The following is a 23,336-nucleotide window of genomic DNA, read 5'->3' as shown; positions in this document are numbered from 1 at the left end:
GGTTGCACTTCCTGGTTTGTTTGTTTCCATAGCAACTCATTAGTTTTCACCTGTCCTGTCACGCACCTGTTTCACGTTTTGAGTCATACACCTGTTTTCACTGATCATGTCACTATTTAAATCTGTCTTTTTCTGTTGGTCTTCCTGGCGACATCACCTTCTCTGCACATTTATTCTCTGCCCTCTTTATGATCGCGTCTTCATGCCATGTTCTATGTCAAGTAAGTTTGTGTTTATTGTTCATAGTTTTTGTGCCCACGTGCATGTCTTTTGTTTCATAGCCAAGTTTGTTACCTCCTCTGTGAGCGCCTTTTGTTTATTCCTTTTTATTGTCCTTATATTTAATTATGTACTCACCTCCAAGCCGTGTCCAGTCAAGTTGCTTTGCACCTCGGAAAAACAATCCACGCCAAGGACCAAGTCGTGACAGATGTCGCCAGCAATCCGTTTTTCCGCAAGCAACTTGGCGGATGGAGGAAGGAAGGTGGGAAGCGCTAGGTGCCATGGGGGACCGAGATTTGATGTGGGGGCCAAATGGCAAGCTAATTCCGATTAGCTCCATTTGGTCCGAGGATGGCGCTGCGTCACCGCAGTCCCGGAAGCGCCGCTCCAGACAGAGGACGTCAGGGAAGGTGAGCGGACAGAACGCGGCGCTCCTGCAAGCTCCTCCCCCTCCGGGCGGAAATGGGCCGCAGCCTGCCCGGCTTCCCCAGGATGACATCACAGACCAGGATTTTTTTTTTCTGAACTCTTTTTCTTTTGGTCACCAGCCCCCAGCAAAAGACTCTAAGTCCAAGATAGAGCACTATCAAAACATGTTTTTAGAAATAAGAGCATGTCAATCACAGTCACCCAGTTTTCATGCCCCGCCCCCCAGGACTCAAGTCACGCCCATGTCACAAAAAAAAATTTTCTCACTCACAAAGTCCCAGGTAGAAAAAGAGAGACTTTTTGGACAGTTTGGAGGGGAGGATTCTGCCCCCCTCCCGACCTCCCTCCACCCACCCCAAAAGATGGTTCCAGACCGCGGGGAGCGCGTCTGGGATCCGCTCCTTGAGGGGGGGGGGGGGGGGGGGGGGGGCTAGGGCTGGGAATTGTTCAGGTGGGGTGGGTCAGCTTCGTCACGCCAAGCCACAGCCACCAGCACGGCCGCCACCACCAGTCTTTCGACCTGCCAAGCCACAGCCTCCAGCTAGGCCACCTCCACCTGCACCACGTCAAGTTCCACCACGCCCAGCTCCACGACGCCAAGTGCCGCCAGTCGCAGCTCCACGACGCCAAGTGCCGCCAGTCGCAGCTCCACGACGCCAAGTGCCGCCAGTCGCAGCTCCACTCCAAGACCAAGCACCCCCATGCCAAGACCAAGAACCGCCAAGTGACCAAGACCCTCTAAAAGACCAAGACCCTCACCAAGACCAAGACCAAGACCCTCGCCAAGACCAAGACCCTCGCCAAGACCAAGACCAAGACCCCCACCAAGACCAAGACCCCAGCCAAGACCAGGTCCAAGACCCCTCAAGCCAAGACCAAGACCCCTCACGCCAAGTCCAAGACCCCTCACGCCAAGTCCAAGACCCCTCACGCCAAGTCCAAGACACACCACGCCAAGTCCAAGACACACCACGCCAAGTCCAAGACACACCATGCCAAGACACACCATGCCAAGACCAAGTCCAAGACACACCATGCCAAAACACACCATGCCAAGACCAAGTCTAAGACACACCATGCCAAAACACACCATGCCAAGACCAAGTCCAAGACCCCCCATGCCAAGACACACCATGCCAAGACCAAGTCCAAGACCCCCCATGCCAACACCAAGACCAAGACCAACCATACCAAGACCAAGACCAACCAAGTCCAAGACCAACCATCCCAAGACCAAGACCCTCGTCAAGACCAAGACCCAGACCCTCGCCAAGACCCTCCAAGCAGCCAAGACCCTCCAAGCGGCCAAGACCAAGCTTCGCCGCCTGAAGTGCCACGCCAAGCTTCGCCGTCTGCTGCACCCGCACCTGCGTCATCTGCGGCTTCCACGCCTGCAATGACGATGACGCGCCTGCCTCCTCGTCTGCCACGGTTGTGGCCACTACCTGGTCGTCCGCCACGCCAAGTGCGCCCACCTGATCGTCGGCCACGCATGTGGCCCTTCCCGGGTCGCCCACCTCGCCTGTGGCGGCGGCGTTCCACTCGCCGCCGCCACATGACTATGCCTCGGCGACCCACCGCCATGTCCCCCTCCCGCCCTCCCATGACTCTTGATCCTGTTTTTTGTTTTTGGACATCTGGGATCTGTCCGTAAGGGGGGGGTTCTGTCATGTCTGTTTATCATGTTTTGTTTTGGCCATGTGTTTGTTTTTTGGACTCTTTTTGGTTCCTGGTTGCACTTCCTGGTTTGTTTGTTTCCATAGCAACTCATTAGTTTTCACCTGTCCTGTCACGCACCTGTTTCACGTTTTGAGTCACACACCTGTTGTCACTGATCATGTTACTATTTAAATCTGTCTTTTTCTGTTGGTCTTCCTGGCGACATCACCTTCTCTGCACATTTATTCTCTGCCCTCTTTATGATCGCGTCTTCATGCCATGTTCTATGTCAAGTAAGTTTGTGTTTATTGTTCATAGTTTTTGTGGCCACGTGCATGTCTTTTGTTTCATAGCCAAGTTTGTTACCTCCTCTGTGAGCGCCTTTTGTTTATTCCTTTTTATTGTCCTTATATTTAATTATGTACTCACCTCCAAGCCGTGTCCAGTCAAGTTGCTTTGCACCTCGGAAAAACAATCCACGCCAAGGACCAAGTCGTGACAAATATATCTGTTATGAAAAACATCAAGCTTCAAAAACACCATAAAATGCACTGAATTTTTTTTTTTCTATAATTATGTTGCAAATATTTGATTGTTATGTTAAAGGTCCTGGGTTCGACCCCGCGCTCGGGATCTTTCTGTGTGGAGTTTGCATGTTCTCCCTGTGACTGCGTGGGTTCCCTCCAGGTACTCCGGCTTCCTCCCACTTCCAAAGACATGCACCTGGGGATAGGTTGATTGGCAACACTAAATTGGCCCTAGTGTGTGAATGTGAGTGTGAATGTTGTCTGTCTATCTGTGTTGGCCCTGCGATGAGGTGGCGACTTGTCCAGTGTGTACTCCGCCTTCCGCCCGATTGTAGCTGAGATAGGCTCCAGCACCCCCCACGACCTCGAAAGGGATAAGCGGTAGAAAATGAATGGATGGATGTTAAAGAATTCTGAGGAGCAAACATCGCCATGACGTCTCAAAGCTTTGTTTGTAATTAAATCTTTCTATACACGCCTGTAGGCCAAGTGTGTCCCTGGAGATAAACGTGGCTGCCTACCAAGTGTCGCGGAGACTTGATTTACCGTGTCGGCTGTACGAGCAGCTGGGAAGTGTGCTGCTATTGACCTTATGTGGATTAATTTTTAATGCTTCCTGCACTTCGACGTCCTGGTCTTGTTTGTCTGGGAGTTGCCGTGACCTGCTGGTTTTTGGCCTCATGGTTCTTGGTCAATGTTTGCCTGTGTCTGGGTGGCATTAATGATCATTAATGATTCAGGGGGATGTTGTCGTGTTGTGTGACCTGCCTCAGCAGGGGCATTTAAGACGTATGCATTGACGCGCAACAGCTGCGATAAGTGTACGTTTTTGTCACATGACCTTGTTTAATGCCTTCAGAGCGTCAATCAAATGACGTCAAATGCAAGCACTGCGTAACTGCTATGGTTGGTTAGTGTTGGTGTTTAGGATTAGCGATTAAATTGTAAAATTGAGAGGTTTTTGTTTGTGGGCGAGTGGCCAAAAAGTAAAATTTTGGTCTCATCACTTCAAATTACTTTGTTCCAGAAGTTTTGAGGCTTTTCTCTGTGCTGTTTGGCGTAATGCAGGGGTGTCCAAACTTTTTCCACTGAGGGCCGCACACGGGAAAATTAAAGCATGCGGGGGCCAATTTGATATTTTTCATTTTCAAAACCATAACAAAATATATGGATTTTTAATTTTTTTTAATTATTTTTCTACCTTGGGACCATAAAGGGTCTCAATTATTAAAATGTTAAAATTTGTTAAAAAAAAGTTAAATTATAATTTTTTTTACTTTATTTAACGCTTACAGTAAATCTCTACAGTATATCAACTTCAGGTTGATATTAAGTTAAAAAAAAAGCCTTTCCTGTCAAAGACAACTTTGTTTATTATAATAAAACTGAAATATGCAGTATTTCCCCCACTGCCAAAAACATTCAGAAAGCAATGTTTGATGTGAAGTAATTAGAGCCTTAAAAAGATCAATAATGCAGGGCACCATTGATTTTAATTTATTATTATTTTTGAGTAATCACAGTGAAAAGATGAATAAAATCCCATTAAATATATTTGGAATCCAAAAGGTGCCCCACTCATAAAGTGATACATTTTTATTAGTTGTTTTTACTTTCAACACTTAAGTTACGAGATCAACTTCAAATATATCTGTCGATTTTACGTTTGAACTATTATTTTGTTTGTTTATGCTCTTTTGTCAAAGAAAACGTTGATATTTGTATATGGCAACCACACAATTTAGCCTTGAATAGGTCAATAATTCATTATAACATACTTTTTTTTTTTTGATTTTTTTTTTTTGAGCAATGGCAAAATAAAATAAAATAAAGGTAGTCAAAAGAAAAAAAACAGCCTGCATGGCAGCTTTGTGTCAACATTGCAACTTTTTCTAGTTAGATTTCACCTCATTCCACATTTTTTTATGTTTTTTTTAATTTTTGCAATAGCATTTCCAGAATGTGTGGTGGGCCGGTAAACAATTAGCTGCGGGCCGCAAATGGCCCCCGGATCCGCACTTTGGACACCCCTGGCGTAATGTAAGCGGGATACTTTGTGACATTTGCGCAGAAATGGCTTTCTTCTGGCGACTCGACCATGCAGCACATTTTTCTTCAAGTGCCTCCTTATTGTGCATCTTGAAACAGCCACACCACAATTTTTCAGAGAGTCCTGTATTTCAGCTGAAGTTATTGATGGATTTTTCTTTGCATCTCGAACAATTTTCCTGGCAGTTGTGGCTGAAATCTTTGCTGGTCTTCCTGAATCCCTCATTTTCCACTTCTTAATCAGCGTTTGAACACTGCTGATTGGCATTCTCAATTCCTTGGATATCTTTTTATACACCTCTCCTGTTTTATGCAGTTCAATTACCCTTTCTCGCAGATCCTTTGACAATTATTTTGCCTTCCCCATGACTCAGAATCCAGAAACATCTGTGCAGCACTGGATGAAAGATGCAATGGTCTGTCAGAAGCCCAGAAACTCACTGACCTTTTATACACACACGTTAATTACAAACAAACAGGTCACAGGTGAGGATTGGAACCTTGATTAGCCATTCAAACCTGTTTGTGTCAACTTTTGTGCATGTTATCAGATCAAAGTCACTGGGGTATGTAAACTTTTGATCAGGGTCATTTGGGTACTCTCTTTTGTCATTTTGATTTAAAAAGAGTAAACACAGTTGTTTGTCAATAAATAGCTTCACACAACCATTAAGCATGAGTGGAAGAAAGGTTTTTGTGTTATCATTCATATTCTCTGAAGAATGGCCAAGAAATCATAAATTCTCCCAGGGTATGTAAACTTATGAGCACAACTGTATATATATATATATATATATATATATATATATATATATATATATATATATATATATATATATATATATATATATATATATATATATATATATATATATATATAAACATATGATGACCACGAGGAAAGCAAGGAAAAGGAATGGGGAGCCTGTGTTTGTGTGTGTGTATGAAGATGTATGTATGTATGTATATGTATGTATATGTATGTAAATGTATATGTATATGCATACGTGTATATATGTAAATATATTTTTATGCATGCAAGTATATGTATACATGTATATATACTGTATAGCCTTTACATATGTGTACATATTATAATAATATAATGAATGTATTATTATTATAATTGGATATTAAAAGTTTGACTCCTACCTTGTTTACTTCCGTGACGACCTCCTTAAAGTTTTGTAATCTATCAGAAATATCCGGCAGCTAAAATGCTCTAAACATGGATAAGTGTTGAGAGTGTTTTGCTTTCCCCCATCATACACTGTAAAGGATTTAAATAGGTGTAATTTTGAATGTTTTATGGCGTTAAGAGGTTTTTTTTTATAATGTCCACAAAGTGATCAGGTTTTTTTGTGCCATGACTAGGGAAGGCTGTTTGGATATTGTCATATAAGTAAAAATAAATGCTGTGCTGATTTAATTTCAATGTACAATTCATAGTCATTAACCTGATTTGCAATTACATTACATTACAATTGCAATTACTCACATTGTCCATATTGCCCAATACTATGGCAAATTTGTAACAATCATACCGTAAGGTATATTTAAAATTATTTTAAAAACACTCTGCGGTGCGATTCCTTTTTGAACTCATGACGCCTCGCAGGCCAAATTGAATATGCCGGCGGGCTGCACTCGGCCCGCGGGCCGTATTTTGGACAACCCGTCATGCTGAAAGGCTCATTACTTTTTGTGATTAGTGGAGGTTTACTCTTAGCGCTGAGGAATATTAGTTCATTGTCGTTTCCACTGGGCTGCTGCTGCTATTTGCACAGCTGTCCATCCTCCTAAGGCAAACACAATAGAGACCATGGAGCGTCTTAAGACCATCGAGCATCCTAATGTCACGTCATTAACTGCAGCTGAGTGCGGACCTCCGCCAAGGCCAAACATTTCATAAATGATACGCCTTCTTTAGATACATATTGTATTTGGAGGAATGTTGTCATTACATACGACCTTTAAAGATGGCGCCAGTTTGACCCTCACTGCTTCTTTCCAACATGACAAACACTAAAGGGTTACAGTTTGCCAAAACCACATATAGTTCGGTACCTACTTCGGTTTTTAAGGTCACTATCCGATGCAACAAAATGGAAATGTCATAACAGCTTAGCTTTTGTGTGAACCAAACATAAACATACATGTACCGTTACTGTCATGTTCTGTGGTCATGTTTTGTTTAGTTATGTTCTGTTGGTTTAAGACTCTTTTTAGTTCCTGTTTACGCTCCATTGTTTGGTTTCCATGACGACTCATTTGTTTGACCTGTCATGTGTTGGACTCACGCACCTGTTGTCAATCATGACATTACTATTTAAGCCCGTAGTTGCCAGGTAGTCGGCCTGGCGACATTACTCCTGCTCACTTCATGCCATTGATACTCCTGACATTGAATGACATTTTCATGCTCATTATTCATGCTTCGTTCATGCTGCTCTTGTCTTGCCATGTAAGTTTTTTTGTTATTCAAGCCAAAGTTTAGTGCGTTGTTTAGTTCATGTTTCGTGTCCTAAGTATTTTTTGCCTCCGCCTTGTGCGCGCCTTTTGTTTCGTACTTTTTGAGTAAAAGATTAATCAATCAATCAATCAATCAATGTTTATTTATATAGCCCTAAATCACAAGTGTCTCAAAGGGCTGTACAAGCCACAACGACATCCTCGGTACAGAGCCCACATACGGGCAAGGAAAAACTCACCCCAGTGGGACGTCGGTGAATGACTATGAGAAACCTTGGAGAGGACCGCATATGTGGGTAACCCCCCCCCCCCCCCCCCCTCTAGGGGAGACCGAAAGCAATGGATGTCGAGTGGGTCTGACATAACATTGTGAAAGTCCAGTCCACAGTGGATCCAACACATCAGCGAGAGTCCAGTCCACAGCGGGGCCAACAGGAAACCATCCCGAGCGGAGACGGGTCAGCAGCGCAGAGATGTCCCCAACCGATGCACAGGCTAGTGGTCCACCCGGGGTCCCGACTCTGGACAGCCAGCACTTCATCCATGGCCACCGGACCTATGCGACTCCCCCTCGCAAGGGACAGGGGAGAAGAGGAGAGAAGAAAAGAAACGGCAGATCAACTGGTCTAAAAAAGGGGGGTCTATTTAAAGGCTAGAGTATACAAATGAGTTTTAAGATGGGACTTAAATGCTTCTACTGAGGTAGCATCTCTAACTGTTACCGGGAGGGCATTCCAGAGTACTGGAGCCCGAATAGAAAACGCTCTATAGCCCGCAGACTTTTTTTTTGGCTCTGGGAATCACTAATAAGCCGGAGTTCTTTGAACGCAGATTTCTTGTCGGGACATATGGTACAATACAATCGGCGAGATAGGCTGGAGCTAAACCGTGTAGTATTTTATACGTAAGTAGTAAAACCTTAAAGTCACATCTTAAGTGCACAGGAAGCCAGTGCAGGTGAGCCAGTATAGGCGTAATATGATCAAACTTTCTTGTTTTTGTCAAAAGCCTTGCAGCCGCATTTTGTACCAACTGTAATCTTTTAATGCTAGACATAGGGAGACCCGAAAATAAATCATGTATATACCTTCATCCATGACTGGTCTGGTCCGATTGTATTCCGGGAAAACAATCCACGCAGCCAGCTGCAAGATAGTCCACGTCGTGACAGTTACACATTCAACATTTACCCCACATCTTTTCTTCCATCATCCGCAGGCCCTCTGCTTGTCCACCTGCGCTCATTAATTAACAAGGCCACCGCGGTGTTTGCGCGCAGGCAGACATGGCCGTCCTCCTGCGCAAAAGGACTTACAAAGCACCGTGACGCGACCTATTAAGCATTAAGTCGGCGACAAAGGAATCATTATTGATTGGTTGGGTGGCGGACAACCTTGAAAAATATGAGTCACGCGTTTTTCTGAGTATGACTGTAGAACATTTATTATCACTGCCAGACTTAAAATTGACCTGATATTTGTGCTGAAAAGCCAAACTTTGTATCTTCCCCTCGTTGCTGCTGTTTACTCAATGGCAGAACAGCATGTGTGTGCAGAACAGCAGAAATGCGCGTGTGTGTGTGTGTGTGTGTGTGTGTGTGTGTGTGTGTGTGTGTGTGTGTGTGTGTGTGTGTGTGTGTGTGTGTGTGTGTACTCAGGACACCACGCCTACTGCAGCACACAGACATAGTGATCATAACTGATAGGAAGAGAAGCTGTGAAAAAAAGAGTCAAGCAAGGGAACAAAAACAAATAAATAAAACAAAAATGTGTTCAATATAACTTTTTTTAATCACCAATAATTCCGTCTAGTGACGATACACATTGTATCGAACCAAACATAAGATGACCTGGAAAATACCATACTTTCCAGGCTATAGTGCATCTGTATTTAAGCCGCACCCACCAAATTATAGAATAAATCAATATTTTTACATATATTAGCAGCACTGGACCATAAGCCGCAAATATGTACCAGTCCAAAATATTTTGTAAATGTTTATTTACATGCCTTAATTGTTTCCAAACGGAGCCTGTCACACGGCAGTAAAACGGCTGATCAAACAAAACAGAAGTCATCATCATGGACCCACTAGTTGCTGGAGGTAGCTCTCCAATCAGCTAAACCAGGGGTGTCCAAACTTTTTCCACTGAGGGCCGCACACGGGAAAATTAAAGCATGCGGGGGCCAATTTGATATTTTTCATTTTCAAAACCATAACAAAATATATGGATTTTTATTTTTATTTTTTACCTTTAGGGCTCCCGGGGACCATAAAGGGTCTCAATTATTAAAATGTTAAAATTTGTTTAAAAAAAAGTTTAATTATTATTTTTTAAATTTATTTAACGCTTACAGTAACTCTCTACATTATATCAACTTCAGGTTGATATTAAGTTAAAAAAAAAAGCCTTTCCTGTCAAAGACAACTTAGTTTTTTATAATAAAACTGAAATATGCAGTATTTCCCCCACTGCCAAAAACATTCAGAAAGCAATGTTTGATGTGAAGTAATTAGAGCCTTAAAAAGATCAATAATGCAGGACACCATTGATTTTAATTTATTATTATTTTTGAGTAATCACAGTGAAAAGATGAATAAAATCCCATTAAATATATTTGGGATCCAAAAGGTGCCCCACTCATAAGGGGATACATTTTTATTAGTTGTTTTTACTTTCAACACTTAAGTTACGAGATCAACTTAAGATATATCTGTCGATTTTACGTTTTAACTATTATTTTGTTTGTTTTATGCTCTTTTGTCAAAGAAAACGTTGATATTTGTATATGGCAACCACACAATATATGCAATATTTTCCACATAAAACATTTTAAAGTGAAATATTTTAAATAATTGGAGCCTTGAATAGGTCAATAATTCAATATAACATGGATTTTTTTTTTGAGCAATGGCAAAAAAATAAAAATAAAGATAGACAAAAGAAAAAAAACAGCCTGCATGGCAGCTTTGTGTCAACATTGCAACTTTTTCTAGTTAGATTTCACCTCATTCCACATTTTTTTATGTTTTTTTAAATTTTTGCAATAGCATTTCCAGAATGTGTGGCGGGCCGGTAAACAATTAGCTGCGGGCCGCAAATGGCCCCCAGGCTGCACTTTGGACACCCCTGAGCTAAACAGACTCAATAGTTCCACGGTGACGTTTTGGTGAATTTGCAAAATTGAAATAATACAAAAAGAATGCTATTGTAAGTTAATACTATACTAACATAGACACCCATAAACGTTTTAGCATATTCGCTAAATACTAATGATGCTATCTTGATTACATAATGATAGCACGACTGTTATGATCCGTTGCCCCGATCATAGTTTGTTTACATTTATTTAGGTTTTGATTCACTTGTCTTTTAAGTTCAGGTGAAAACAATCAGCACCCATGACAACCAAGAAACACAAAACAGGGGTGCTGATTGTTTTCACCTGCCTCTGATTAGTGTTCGGGACGCTCACCTGTTCCCGGGCACTAATCAGAGAGCTATTTAGTCCTGCCTGTCGCCTCACTCAGTCTGGTGCTTTTGTTTGCTGTCATGCAACACGTTACGTTTGTTCCTTGTGTTTCTTGCGCTAAGTTCCGCCTTAGCTTTCGCTGTGTAGCTATTCTGTTAGCTTCCCGTGCCAGAGGCACGCTTGTTTTGTTTGTTTTCTTGTGTTTGTGTTGTTCCTTCATGATTTATGAGGAATAAATCATAATCTTACTGCAGTGCACGCCGTTTTCAGTCGTTCCATCTGCACCTTGGAAGAACAATCCGCGCATCACCATGCGCCGTTCGTGTTACAACGACCGATTTATGTAAACACTCTTATAGACATCACACATGGGACGGTTTAGTAAGTATCAATTGTTTTAGTTATTTGTAAAACTTACAAACATTGCATGGAGTGATGAATGAAGAATCCTTTCGAACAGAAACGCTATAGACGAATAGTAGACAAAACTTAAAAGTGTCTTAAGACCCACTTTGGCTTTTAACACTACGTGAGTTGTGTGGTCTTCTGTCCTCTGTTGTCCTCTGTGTTTTTTTTAAATAAATTTTGATGTCTATTTTACTGTTTTAATTGGTTTTACCCTTTAAAATCGTTTTTAATCATATTTATTTTTTATATTGTTTTTGTATTGGTTTTCTATTCATTTATTCTTTGTTTTTATTCAGTCATTGGTGTAGCATAATATTGTTTTTAATATTGTTTTTAACATGGCTGTGCAGCACTTTGGAAACATTCTTGTTGTGTAAATGTGCTATATAAATAAAGTGGATTGGATTGATTGAAAACCGGATATACTTCTGGTTCAAGGCAGGAAACGGGAAATACATTTTCAAACCGCAGCACCTGTAGTGAGCAAACTCGTCCAAAATATGGCGCCATAGCGCAAACAATAACACCTTTTCAGTCTCTCTGTCGTGTTGCCAACCATTTGTTGAATAGAAACATTATTGTTATTAGCGAAGAAAAATCCATAAATTAGCCACACCATTTAATAAGCCGCAAGGTTCTAAGCGTAGGAAAAAGTACATATATATATATAGTTTGTAAAATACAGTAATTTTTTTTTTAATCATGTCAATATCAGTGCTGTATTGATAACAGTTATCTTAGCATTCTTAGCCCTTTTTTCCAGTTTGTCTCTCGGTTTATCTGTTCAGAAAAGCTCTGATTTGCCTCTTTGGCTTCTTTGTTCGTTGCTCCCTTCTAAAAAATGTTTCTCATAATCCCGGAATGTCTGTGAGGCAGTGAATGTGTCCAGGCTGTGTCCTGACTGGTGATTGGATGAAAGCAAGGAAAAGGGATGGGGAGCCTGTGTGTGTGTGTGTGTGTGTGTGTGTGTGTGTGTGTGTGTGTTTGTTTGTTTGTTTGTTTGTTTGTTTGTTTGTAGGGAGGGAGGGAGGGCTTTTTGAGTGCGTCATAAACATATCCCGGAAACGAATCTCAGAAACAAATCTCAGACTAAAAGCGAGAGTTTAAATATGAATGGAAAGATTCCCGAGCCTTCACTCTCAACGACACTGGCTTAGTTGTGTGCTTGATAAGTGTTGATTAATAAGGTTGTTTTTTTTAAACCAAGCACACAGCATTTTGTGAAATATAGTCGTTTATTTCACATTATTGCGTCCCAGCAGGCACAAGACATTGATACAATGTTGATTATACATGCATGTCCTTTAAAACTGACTTTGAAACAACGTTGCAAAATTGTTATATTTGTAAATTGTGACAGCGTTGATGTCTCACGTTGGATCAACGCTGTTGGTTAGGAAATGACCAAATTTCAACGGTCAAGTCAACGTCAAAACCTGACATTGAATAAACATTGTCAAAAAGCATGTTGTTTCAAAGTTGTATTTGTGTTGTAGAATATTGGTTGGGAAATGACCAAAATTCAACGATCAAATCAACGTCAGAACCCAACATTGATTAAACATTGTCAAAAAGCATGTTGTTTCAACGTTATGTCTGAGTTGCTCAACGTCAAAACCTAATTCAACAAGTTCCTTAACATTGTTTCAATGTCTTGTGCCTGCTGGGTTATATTTGTTGTATTGTGTAGCAAGTAGGGATGTAATGATTATCGTTATGACGGTTAATATCACGGTTTCAAATTTTAGTTTTCGGAAAATCGTGATTGATTACCTCACTCTGAAAACTAACGGCACGATGATACTGCTTAAGCAGCTTGCGAGCTGGCTTAAATGACACCACGAAAACAAGACACATTAGTGTCTTTCCAAAGTACTAACAAACCCCATTTTGCCTTTGTCATTAAAAAAACATATTTACACCCTCACAAAGGATATGTCCCTGAATAAGCCAGAACAATGTGTAATATTTCTCCTACAAAGGATAGTATATTGTGTGTCAATTTATTTTTTATTTTTTATGAAATAAAACTTTTTTTGAGCACGTTCAACAATACCGTGATAATAATAACCGTGATCATTTTGGTCACATTAAGTGAATTGTGCTTTTTCTCTAGTGACTCAAAGCGCTTTACATAGTGAAACCCAATATCTAAGTTACATTTAAACCAGTGTGGGTGGCACTGGGAGCAGGTGGGTAAAGTGTCTTGCCCAAGGACACAACGGCAGTGACTAGGATGGCCAAAGCAGGGATCGAACCTGGAACCCTCAAGTTGCTGGCCAGGCCACTCTACCAACCCCCTTGATATGTAATTTTCATATCGTTACACACCTAGTTGTAAGTAGTTCTCTAGTAAAGGTTGGCAACCCCTGTTCTTGACCTTAAATATTAGACGACTTGTCTTTTTTAAGCATACGTATATTCAGGTCAATACTGTAGTTTAGAATTTTTTATTATTTTTGAGATGCTGGCATATCAGGAAAAATTTTAAAATAATAATGGGAAAAAATTGAGCTGCCAAATGGTTAAAATATTTAATCATGCAGTGTTTCCCATAAACTGCCAAGATACCTGTGGCGGTGGGGGCGTGGCTATGGGCGTGGTCACATGACATCATCGAGTAATTTGCATAATTTACTACAATGATATGATTTTCTCTAAAAAGGCTCAAAAAATGTATACTTACTAATTAATAATAACAGTTTTGTTTTAAACGTCCATCCATCCATCCATCCATCCATTTTACAATATAATTACAACACTTTATGTACATATTTATATACAGATTTGAACAAGAAGTTATTCACTGAAATATATGTATTAATTGTGGTTCTTACAAAAAATATATCTTATAAAATATAAAAGCTAAAATGTCTCAAAGCTCTGCCCCTTTAATTAGTGCATACTAAATAATTTAACTTTAGCCTACTACTACAACCATATTATTTGCCAGCAACATAAAGTGAAACAGAGGCAGAGGTGTCCTGCCACGGTCAGTTACAAATAAACAGAAAACAGTAGTGGTCAAATACGTATCCTACACTTCTCTTTTGTAAAGTAAATCTGAACAGCCTATATGGGCATCTACATCAACTATATGATTTGCCTGAGAAGCTGGACAGGACAAAAAAATAAATAAATACATTTAAAAAATTGTCTTTTAGTTGTTTTTTTTATTTTTTTTATTTGTGGCGGACGTAATTCTTTCGTGGCGGGCCGCCACAAATAAATGAATGTGTGGGAAACACTGTCATGGTTAGCTGTATTTTATTAACTCATGATTAATTGGGATTAATTGGAAAATATAAAACTATTTTTATATATTTAATGAGTCTACATTTTGAATATAGACACACAATATAAAATGACTAGACAATTTGTTTGATTTGAGCAAATGTTTGTTTATTAAACATGTTTTTTAAGAGCTCAAACGAAATGGACACAAACACTCTTTTACAGAAACACACACATAGACGCAAGACATGTTCCCCCTGGTGTCTAATCCAGTCCTTAGGTGCTCTCTCTTTCTCCCATTCCTTCATTTTTAATGATGTTTTTCTCAGCTTTTGCAGACTTACTGCCACCAACTCTCACTCTGTCTCTTCACTTGTTTTTCTGTCGGAGTTGCACATGCGTCATTTGCGTGCATTGTCTGCAGGGGGCACGCCGAGTCGAGCGTGGGTGCAAAAACCAGGAAACATTGTGTAGAAAATCAAATCATATTAATCAAACTTTATATGGAAGCATGGAAAAGGAAAATACCGTGTGTCTTTATTGTGGGGACAGAAAAGCAAGCTTAAATGAGCAACCACATGGTAAAAAATAAGGCCAAAAAACGCAACCCGCGTCTCACAAACTTGCAAGTGATTTCAGAAAAAACAAGCCCAAAGTGGCTTATAGTAAGAAAACTTGGCAACCCTGCTACTGCTAGCAGCTAGGAACTCCGGTGATAACTCAACTCACAGCGACAGTGGATGGAAATAACTTCAATCTTGTGGAGAGAGCGACCTGCCAGGGCTTCCAAGCCACAAAAGGAGCTGGTCATCGACTTCAGGAAGAGAGTGACCCCGGTGGAGCCCATCAAGATTCAGGGCCGGGAGGTGGCAGTAGTGGAGCAGTACAAGTACCTGGGAGTCCACTTGAACAGCAGACTGGACTGGAAGGACAACTGCAAAGCTGTTTACAAGAAGGGCATGAGCAGACTCTTTTTCCTGAGGAAGCTTAGGTCCTTTAATGTGTGCAGCAAGCTGTTGGAGTTATTTTATCAGTCTGTTGTGGCCAGTGCACTGTACTTTGCAGTGGTTTGCTGGTGTTGGGGGAGCAGCGCCAGCAAAATGGACTCAAACCGGATTGATAAACTGATTCAGAAAGCCGGCCAAACTATTGGCACGCAGTTGGAGGCGTTTGTGTCAGTGAGGGACAGGAGGACACTGGACAAACTGCTCGCCATCATGGACAATCCTGCCCACCCACTCCACCTGACAATTAAGGGACAGCGGAGCTCAGACTCCAACAGACTCCTTCAACTTCCTTTCCGCACTGTGCGATTCAAGAACTCCTTCATTCCACACTCCATCCAGCTGTATAATCACTCGCCATACAGCAATAGATGACATCTGTTTATTACCTGACACCTGACATGTTAGCTACCTCTCTTTGTTTATAATGTCTATTTTCTATTTCCTGCTGGATCTACTCTCTATTTTATGCTGCTGCTGTCACATATACTGTATATACTGTAATATTGTACATGGTCATTGGTATATATTGTATATATGCTATAGACATAATATAATATATCTGTGTATATACACTATCGTTCAAAAGTTTGGGGTCACATTAAAATGTCCTTATTTTTCAATGAAGATAACTTTAAACTAGTCTTAACTTTAAAGAAGTACACTCTATACATTGCTAATGTGGTAAATGACTATTCTAGCTGCCAATGTCTGGTTTTTGGTGCAATATCTACATAGGTGTATAGAGGCCCATTTCCAGCAACTATCACTCCAGTGTTCTAATGGTACAATGTGTTTGCTCATTGGCTCAGAAGGCTAATTGATGATTAGAAAACCCTTGTGCAATCATGTTCACACATCTGAAAACAGTTTAGCTCGTTACAGAAGCTACAAAACTGACCTTCCTTTGAGCAGATTGAGTTTCTGGAGCATCACATTTGTGGGGTCAATTAAACGCTCAAAATGGCCAGAAAAAGAGAACTTTCATCTGAAACTCGACAGTCTAATCTTGTTCTTAGAAATGAAGGCTATTCCACAAAATTGTTTGGGTGACCCCAAACTTTTGAACGGTAGTGTATATATTATTCACATATATACACATATTATGTATATATTCGTATATATGTTAGATTTTTTATCGCTATATTAGTCTATTTATACCTGCATTGTTCTTTCCATCCTTACACTTTCCATCATTGTAACTGAGCTACTGTGTTGAACAATTTCCCTTGTGGATCATTAAAGTTTGTCTAAGTCTAAGTCTAAACTTGCCATTCAGTTTACCTTTTTTTGTCCATGTCTGCTCTAAATTCATTCCTGTGACTCAACATCGGCTGGAACTCCACTGCTTTCCCACCGCTACAGTATGGACTGGTGGTCACTCAAAACGCACATTTATCACGAAATTAAACAAAATTGTGCCGTTTTTTTTAATAGTATAATCTGATTCGTTAGATTTTGAAGGTCAGTGTCGTTTTTTAAGAGAAATTAACATTATGTAGTTGTGAATACTGACTGGTCACTAGGTGTCAGTAACGTGTCATGGATGTGCACTTGCACATACTGTATACATGACTATTTCCAATGAATGATACCCATAAAAGCAATACAATCTTACAGTAAAGAGGTAATATTGTGATTTTTAAAACACTTCCTTGTGGTCTACATAACATGTAATGGTGGTTCTTTGGTCAAAATTTTGCATAGATTATGTTTTACGGACCGTTTTCTTCTCTTCGGGATGGTCCGTTTTATGGGCAGTCCTATTTACGTGGCTCCACTTCGACAGCGTCTTCTCCCGCCATCTTTGTTGTGGGTTTTAGCACTTCCACAGTGAGTCTATTGACAGATTTAAGTTCGAACTAGAGCTAGGCGATATGGCCTTTTATTAATATCTCGATATTTTTAGGCCATGTCAAGATACACGATATATATCTCGATATTTTGCCTAAGCCTTGAATTAACACTTGATGCATATAATCACAGAAGTATGATGATTCTTTGTGTCTACATTAAAACATCCTTGTTCATACTGCATTAATATATGCTCATTTTAAACTTTCATGCATAGAGGGAAATCACAACTAAGTCAATTTACCAAAACTGTATTTATTAAACAGTTATTAAGCAGTGGCACAGACATTCATGTCATTTCCAAAACAGAAAGTGCAAGATTGTCAGAGACATTTTAAAACGAGCTATAAGTGCACTTTTGTGAATGATGTCACTAAGATGACATATCAAAACAACACTAAATTAAAGTGTACTTTTTGTACAGAACGCCACTACAATAGTTTAAAACTAATAAAGTGCACTTTTGTGCATGATGTCACACAAGATATTTCAGTAACTGTCAAATAAAAATGAGCTGCATAATAGATTCCTGTGGACGTTATCTCCTTCTGTTGTTGACTATTTTTTTCATACGGTGTTGATGTGGAAACAGTTGATTCGGCATTTTGTTGGTGTGGCACCGGCCGGAGATGTTGACATGCGGAGTTTCAAGCACTCCTCATTCTCAAGCGGGTGACTTTTCAAATGATGCTACATTCGCGGGATCCACCGCCGGACGATGGATCCCGTGCTGTTTTTCTTGGTAATTAATTCTTCCTGCATTTGTTACCAGATTCACACCTTCTCTCTCTCGTATTACCACCCGTACCTCACCGTTAGCATCACAGCTAACGTTACCATGTCGCTACCTCTCTGCTACGCGGGAGCGTGTGACGTTGCACGCGTGACGTGTGTAAAAAGGTGCGCTTGTTTAAGTCTGTGTGAGAAGGAGAGACAAGAAAGAGTGGGAAACGCATACAGTGTAATGCCCGTAGCTAAAAGCAACTGCGTGAGAATGTATACTCGAATATCACGATAGTCATTTTCTATATCGCACAGAGTGTATCGATATATCGAGTATATCAATACATCGCCCAGCCCTAGTTCGAACTATACTCTACTTAGTATTAGAAATGGCAACAGTGGAGGACGCATGTGCATGTACAAGACAGTCTGCCCCACAACAAGATGACAGAAAAAGAAGGAGCTTTCTGACTAAAGCGGACTACAATGGCAGACTGGCGCAAAGCACTCTGGGTATATTTTTACCATACATGGATAATTCACTAACATCACCAATGGGAAAAACTTACCTAATATTGTTTGCGGAAATCTGAAGGAAGGCAAGATTGCTTTATAAATATCTCCACAAAGCCTCAACGGTTTGATTTAAACTTTTCAGGACTTATACAGATCTCAAATACACAACAGCAGGTATCAATAAGGAAGAAAAGTTGGTTTTGCATAATAGGGCCCCTTTAAAGTGAACAAAACAGAGATCTCCTTTGCGACTTTTTCCACCTTCCAAAAAAGTTTGTGAGGTCCTCCGCCGTGGGGCGCAGCAACAAGTGGACATCCAACTTGACTAAACATAAGAAGTAAAAGTCGTAACTGCGGCAGGATCATAACCTTCATTACATCCGAGGCGAGGCAGTGTGTCAGTGTCAGTGTCCAATATCTTGCGAGTTTCCCTGTGGTCGAAGGCGGCATTCGCCAGCCCAAAGACGCACGATGGCAAGGCGAGCGCCGTAGCGTAGCGTAGCGTCGCGAGGAACCTCAATCAAGTCCCTAATGTAGAAACATCCTCCCAACACTATTAGTAAAATATTATTGTTTGCAGACAAATAGATTTCATATATAAGAGATGTGGGAGGCCAAAACACCAACAGCTGAGTAACTTTTGTTAACTCATTATTATCGCGTTAACTGTGACAGTCCTGAAAAAAAAGTGCTGGTATATGATTATAATACATATAACAATTAGGATTATACAATAACTTTGCAAGTTTGCGTGTCCTATAAAGCAGGGGTTTTCAAACTCTTTTCACCAAGTACCACCTCAGAAAAAACTTGACTCTCCAAGTACCACCATAATGACCAAGATTAAAATACAGTAACGTAATAGGCCTAAGTGTTCATTAAGAACAAGACATAGGTTTTATTTAGCAAGTATATTTAACATTTTTGGCCACTGGATCATTGGAAACGGTCTGAATAGTAACACAGTGTTTGAATATAGGAAAATAAAATACTGTGATTATTTGGCGTACCACTACAGTGGATGTCGTGTATAAAAAGAGTACGGCCAACTAAATGAGAGGCACCATTTTTACTACCAAGGATGTGTGCGGCTGTGCCCGGATGCATGCAATTGCTCTCGTTTTGATGTTAGTTTTTCTGACGAAATAAACCAAAATAATATATCTAAATATAGTTCTAAACATACTCCAGCTCATAAACTTACAATAAAATCTGCATATATTTCGTCAAAGTTTTGCGGCCGTATTTGTCGCCCTCTGCTGCTACATTCCTGTGGTGTTTCGTAACCAGCAGGCACTCTCACGCGCACCCGACAGGCGCAATCAATGAAAATTTAAAAAAAATACACAGTACGACCAAAAATATAACTTATTACCCTCATTTTGCCAAAATCTGTATTAGTTTTGGACTAACAATCACAGAGAAATTGCGACTTTGTTTGAAGTATGTCAACTGTGGTGGCTGCCTCCAATGTATTTGTAATCACTGTATGTATCACTCATTATGTATTATTTTATTTTCTCTAACATGCTAAGTGAATGAAGTGTACTTTTGTAGTTATTTCCCCACATTTCTGCACAATACTCAGATATGGTAACACTGGCGAGCAGTGGAGAATATGGAGTGAATTTTGGTGCAGATCATACTGTATTTTGATTTATTCATTATTGACATGTTTTTTGCCAGTTCATGTTGTATATTTTTTATGAGATTTTCAGTTCATTTTATCATCTATTATTAAACCCTAAATTTGGTTTATTTTACTCTTTCAATGTCTAGTCCGTCTATTTGTATTTGTGTTTGAATTTCTCTTCTACTGTTACCATATATCATTATTTTAGTTTTACTGAGATTCAAAGACTGTTTTTGTCAAACCACGTCTTAATTGTGTTAATTTCTTATGTTATTATTTATATTAGCTTCTGTGTGTTCTCTCCTGAACAAAACGCAGACTCTGTGTCGTGTGTTTACTTCGCACATGATGCTGTAATCGGTGGCTCTCCAGTATTGTTCGCCAACCTTCACTTCCCAAAATTGTATTCTTTCCGGGTTGTGGGGAAAGCGATGTAAAAGCTTTCCACAATTCTCGCAGGTGAAGCAGCCCCGTGCTGCACAACGGGGCCTTTTTTGCACGTCGAAAAACTAACGTGGAAGGCAAACACATAGCATTAGCTCAAAGTTGGTAGCAGTTATGGCGCCCTGTAGTCACATGAGTGTCTTTTGACCAATCATTGAGGAGATTGCCTGAAACCAGGTTGACCATACTCTCTTTATACACGACTGACTAGTAGTACACGTAACACAATTTTAGATTTACTGCTATAAAGCAGTGTTTTTCAACCACTGTGCCGCGGCACACAGATGTGCCGTGAGATACAGTCTGGTGTGACGTGGGAGAATATGTAATTTCACCTATTTGGGTTAAAAATGTTTTTGCAAAACCAGTATTAATAATCTGCAAATGTGCTGTTGTTGAGTGTCGGTGCTGTCTAGAGCCCGGTAGAGTAACCATGTAATACTCTTACATATCAGTAGGTGGCAGCAAGTAGCTAATTGCTTTGTAGATGTCGGGAACATGGCTTGTCGTGATCACAATATGTAGACGACAGTGTGCAGGTAAAAAGGTCTAATGCTTAAACCAAAAATAAAAAAAAAGGCACGTGCCGCTAAGAAAAAGCATTGAAGCTTAGGGAAGGCTATGCAAAACGAAACTAAAACTGAACTGGTTGCAAAGTAAACAAAAACAGAATGCTGGACGACAGCAAAAACTTACAGCGTGTGGAGCAGACAGCGTCCACAAAGTACATCCGAACATGACATGACAATCAACAATGTCCACACAAAGAAGGATAGCGACAACTTAAATAGCCTTGATTGCTAAAACAAAGCAGGTGCGGGGAATAGCGCTCAAGGAAGACATGAAACTGCTACAGGAACATACCAACAAAACAGGAAAAGCCACCAAAATAGGAGCGCGAGACAAGAACTAAAACACTACACACTGGAAGACACCAAAACACTCCAAATAACTCACGGCGTGATGTGACGGGTCGTGACAGAACACCTACTTTGAGACAAGAGCTATAGTGATGCATGGTTGGTTATGGTTTGAATTCATATCCAACAATTGCGAGAACAACTTTTTATCGTCATTATCGGCTACTGAGTTTCATTTTTTTAATGTTTTCTGCTGGTGGTGTGCCTCCGCATTTTTTCAATGAAAAAAATGTGCCTCGGCTCAAAAAAGGTTGAGAAAAACTGCTATTAAGTATTATGACAGCCATAAAGTGTAATTTCCTATCACACATTCCCACCATTGTGTCTTAAAGGAGAAATATTCCCATTTATCACAGTGCAGCTGCAGCTTCTCCACCCTAAATGCTGCACTCATTCATAAAGGAGCTAAGCAGCTTCCTAATTTGTGTGAAGGAAGCAAGCTGTCGGTGTAAGGGGCGGAAATGAAGCAAGAATGACGGATTGGAGTGAATTAAATAGCAGGTTTTCTCAAGAGACAAGCAGAGAAAATCCAGTTTGTTGAATGTTTTGAAGATACTACACAATGAATTTTCATTCTTCATCTTACCAAAGCCATTTTAAAGGCCTACTGAAATGATTTTTTTTTATTTAAACGGGGATAGCAGATCTATTCTATGTGTCATACTTGATCATTTCGCGATATTGCCATATTTTTGCTGAAAGGATTTAGTATAGAACAACGACGATAAAGATTGCAACTTTTGGTATCTGATAAAAAAAAGGCTTGCACCTACCGGAAGTAGCGTGACGTAGTCAGTTGAACATATACGCAAAGTTCCCTATTGTTTACAATGATGGCCGCATGAAGTGAGAGAGATTCGGACCGAGAAAGCGACAATTTCCCCATTAATTTGAGCGAGGATGAAAGATTTGTGGATGAGTAAAGTGCAAGTGAAGGACTAGTGGGGAGTTGAAGCTATTCAGATAGGGAAGATGCTGTGAGAGCCGGGGGTGACCTGATATTCAGCTGGGAATGACTACAACAGTAAATAAACACAAGACATATATATACTCTATTAGCCACAACACAACCAGGCTTATATTTAATATGCCACAAATTAATCCTGCATAATAACACCTGCGTGTTTGTTACGCTAGCTCCTAGCTCCTCTGCTAGCTCCTAGCTCTATAGAACACGCCAATACAATTCAAACACCTGATCAACACACACAATCACTCAGCCCAAAAGACCGTTCACCTAACCCAAGGTTCATAGAGCTTATATATTTTTAAAAAGTTACGTACGTGACGCGCACGTACGGTACGGTACGTGTTATGCTAGCTCCTAGCTCCTATGCTAGCTCCTAGCTCCATAGAACACGCCAATACAATTCAAACACCTGATCAACACACACAATCACTCAGCCCAAAAGACCGTTCACCTAACCCAAGGTTCATAAAGCTTATATATTTTAAAAAAGTTACGTACATACGCAAAAAAAAGTTGCGCACATACGTCAAGCGATCAAATGTTTAGAAGCCAAAGCTGCATACTCACAGTAGCACGTCTGCGTCTTTGTCATCCAAATCAAAGTAATCCTGGTAAGAGTCTGTGTTGTCCCAGTTCTCTACAGGCGTCTGTGTATCCAAGTCAAAAGTCCTCCTGGTTAGAGTCTCTGTTATCCGAGTTCTTCCATCTTGACTGCATCTTTCGGGAATGTAAACAAAGAAGCGCCGGCTGTGTACTGTTGTTGCTGACTACGTTCGAAAAATACGTCCATTTCGCACC

General features: G+C 40.5%; 1 protein-coding gene across 5 annotated transcripts in view; it reads left to right on the top strand.

Annotated features, from left to right (window-relative positions):
* Positions 1 to 23,336, top strand: part of sytl5 (synaptotagmin-like 5) — a 122,421-nt gene that overhangs the window by 44,885 nt on the left and 54,200 nt on the right. The window lies entirely within an intron of this gene.

The sequence above is a fragment of the Entelurus aequoreus genome, linkage group LG14, assembly GCF_033978785.1.
Source record: "Entelurus aequoreus isolate RoL-2023_Sb linkage group LG14, RoL_Eaeq_v1.1, whole genome shotgun sequence".
Lineage (NCBI taxonomy): Eukaryota > Metazoa > Chordata > Actinopteri > Syngnathiformes > Syngnathidae > Entelurus > Entelurus aequoreus.
This window is presented reverse-complemented; position numbering and strand designations above follow the sequence as displayed.